Source organism: Telopea speciosissima, chromosome 7 (assembly GCF_018873765.1).
Source record: "Telopea speciosissima isolate NSW1024214 ecotype Mountain lineage chromosome 7, Tspe_v1, whole genome shotgun sequence".
Taxonomy (NCBI): domain Eukaryota; kingdom Viridiplantae; phylum Streptophyta; class Magnoliopsida; order Proteales; family Proteaceae; genus Telopea; species Telopea speciosissima.
This window is the reverse complement of record NC_057922.1, coordinates 5413912-5417404: the sequence shown is the minus strand read 5'-3', so window position 1 is coordinate 5417404 and position 3493 is coordinate 5413912. Positions and strand designations below refer to the sequence as shown.

General features: G+C 40.2%; 1 pseudogene; it reads left to right on the top strand.

Moving 5' to 3' along the window:
* Positions 1-326: 326 nt before the first annotated feature.
* On the top strand, positions 327-3095 carry LOC122667412 (annotated as a pseudogene).
* Positions 3096-3493: the final 398 nt, after the last annotated feature.

Here is a 3493-nt window from a genome sequence, read left to right as displayed (position 1 = left end):
AGTTTCATATGTTTCTTAATTTTTAACTGAAATTGAGTTACATTTACAATTGGATCATCTACATGTGTAATTAAAGATTTATGGAAACAGAGGAACCGGATCATTTCATGGTTACTGCCTTCTGAAATTGACTTCTATCTCTGTGCTTTTTTTCCCCCCTCTTTCCCTTTCTGTGTATCTTATGAAGAGTTTCTAGATTTCTCAGTCTCAGAGTTTCGTATGCATCTAAAAGCAGTTCTGAGGATTGAAACATTTTCATGGGAGATATAGGAATGCTGATTCAGAAGGAAACTTAAAAGCCGAAAATGTAGGGTTGGTTCTCGTTGTCACTGAAGAATGGCATTCCATGTGGTCTTTTGGAACCAGTAAGCTCATATTGGTGTTCATTTTCAGTTATGATGGAGTTTAACAATGGGCTTCAGCCAGAGGAGCAAGGGAAACTAGTCAAATCTGATTCAGAAAGAGTGGATATTTTACCTGCTTCCACAAAGCCTCCAAGGTCCCCAAAAATTCATCAAGGACAGCATAGCCCTGACAAGAGGAGTCCAAGCAAACATGACAGGCATTCACATTCTGGAAGAGATGGACGTCCTAAAAAAGGTTTGCAATTGGATTCACAATCACCATCATCATGTCTCTCCCCTGAAAGATAATCTAGTTATGTTTTGAGCAAGAAGGATGGTGCTTTTGTTTCTTGCTTAAAAGAATAGAATATCTTATCATCTGTGCAGGTGGTTCTGGTGGAAAAGGAACATGGGGTGGGTTACTTGATACAGAAGATGGTTATAATCAACTGAATCCAAATGATCCAAATTATGATAGCAATGAGGTATCTGGTCACCACTTGAAATCCTCCCTATTTCTCTCTCTTCATGCACATGTTTGAGGTTCTTGTGTGTGTAATATCCTGTTACATATGCACAAGAATGTCTTACTGAGACCTAGAAAACCCATTTCTTTTAGTGTTTAGTTTGAGCTATGCTCATTGATGCTTGAGGTAATTGTTCATTTTCATCTCATATTCGGGTAACTATTTGGTTGCAGGAAACCAACCGATTAAACAGAAACAAATCAGCAAGAACTATTGAGGAGTACAAAAATAAGGCTACAGTAAGAGTGGAGGAATAATTTGAAAATGACGATTGTTAAAGACTGTTTACGATTGGGGGAGTGTCCCATCGTGCAGTGAGTTGAGTCTTAGAGTCACAGTTGTTTTTTGTTGTTATTTCTTTCCTCATTAGATTGTAATTAGGTGTTGGAGTCTTAGTAGGTTTTCTACTAAGACTCTACTTGCTGGATTATAAATAAATGTGAGCACACCACGATAGTAGAGTAGACTGAATCTATTGTGGTTCAGCACATCCTCTCCCATTGTGCTCTCTCTCTTCTCTTCATAGATTCTGGTTTGCTTTTTCTCTTGTATTGTCACAATGATGTTGTGTCAACTGCAAATGAATTAAGAGAACTTTACATGCCAAGCTATAATTACTATTTTGTTAAGAATCTCATCTCCATGGCCATGGAAAGGCATGGCAAAGAGAAAGAAATGGCAGCTGTTCTGTTATCCACGCTTTTTTCTGATGTTATTCGATCCTGCACAAGTTTACAAAGGATCCATTAACTTGGTTGAATCAGCTGATGATTAAGTTGTAGATATACCAGACACAGTAAATGTTCTTGGTTTGTTCATAGCTCGGGCTGTGGTAGATGACATACTTCCTCCTGCATTTCTATCTAAACAACTGAACTGCTAACCCAAAGATTCAAAAGGGATTCAAGTCATCAAGCAAGGTGAGAAAGGGCTACTTATCAGCCCCACTGCATGCTGAGATCATTGAGTGCAGGTTTTGGGGGTGGGGGAGCAAATGTAAAACAGTTGACGATGTGAAGGCTAGGATAAACAATCTGCTGATAGAGTACATAGAAAGTGCTGATAAGTTGGAGGCATGCAAGTGCATCAAGGATTTGAAAGTGCCCTTCTTCCACCATGAGATGGTTAAGGAAGCCCTTATAATGGAGCCAAGTATCAAAAGGATTTGATCGGCTAATAAAGACTGTTGATGACTTATCACTCGATATCCCAAGGGCAAAAGAGTTGTTGCAGTCCTTATAATGGAGCCAAGTATCAAAAGGATTTGATCGGCTAATAGAGACTGTTTTGCCTACAAGGTCGCTTCGGAGGGCTGGTTAAGTGCTTCATCTCCGAAGCCTCCCTCATCCTAATCACCGAAACCATTTGAAGATAATTCTGTGCAACTTTTCAAGATTAAGGCTCAATCTATTATCAAGGAGTATTTCTTGTCAGTTGATATCTGGAAGTAATTAGTAGTCTAGAATCAGAGAGTAGTACTTCCTTTGTTGAGTTCAATGCTATTTTTGTGAAGTAGCTGATTACTCTGGCAATGGATGAAAGAATAAGGAGAAAGAAATGGCTTCTGTCTTGCTTACTTCTCTGTGCTTTCCAGTGGATGATATTGTAAATGGTTTTGTAATGTTTAATTGGAAATCCCAGTTGTTGTTGAGGATCTTGCAATGTTCTTAGCTAGAGCAGTGGTGGACGAAGTCTTAGCCCCAAACCATTTGGAGGAGATTGGAAGCTTGTGTTTGGGGCAAGACTCAATTGGGCGCAAAGTACTACAAATTGCACGGTCACTCTACGAGCTCACCTATCTTAAGTTGTTTGGGAGGTGGGGGTAGTAGCAGGCCTGGATGGGCAATTGAGGATATCAAGGACAAGATTGCAAAACTTTTAGAGGAGGATGACTCTCGTAGCGATTGACAGGAAGTGTTTCAATGCATAAGAGAGCTTGGTATGCCTTTTTTCCACAATGAGGTGATCAAGAAGGCAATGGTGCCAGTGATGGAGAAGAAGAATGAAAGGCTGTTTGCTGAGTGTATGTTTCAATGTGGGACTAATTACCCCTAATCAGATGATGAAGGGTTTTGGGAGACTAGCAGAATCTCCTGAAGATTTAGCTTTTGATGTTCCTGATGCTGAACAACTATATGCTCATTCCAGTTGGATCCATCATTCTCTGGTTGTAGATCAATGCAAGCATTGGAGAACAATTCCTGTTCATGAGACTGGAATTTAAGACTTTGAGATATTATGTTTATCCGCGCTTTAACTTTATTTTTCTTGGAGTGTGTAGTTGCTTAAACATGTTTTGCACTGTTCCCTGCCCGGAACAGTTGTCCGGTTCCTCTCATAGGGGGGCGGAAATGACTACTTAACCTCACTCGGGCAGTTGTCCGGTTCACACTGCCTGAGTGAGGTTAAGTCGTCATTTCCGGCCCCCTATGAGAGGAACCGGACAACTATACCAGGCAGCGAACCTAAGAGGAAAAAACAATTCGTTTTGCACTGTCTTGCCGCTTTTATCTAACTAACCCTGGATGCAGTAGACCATAAACTTTGGTTCTAAGGGTATTTCTCTTCAGATGGAAAAGTTGAAGACTGATAAATTATGATCGAGAAGATCATCAAATGGTT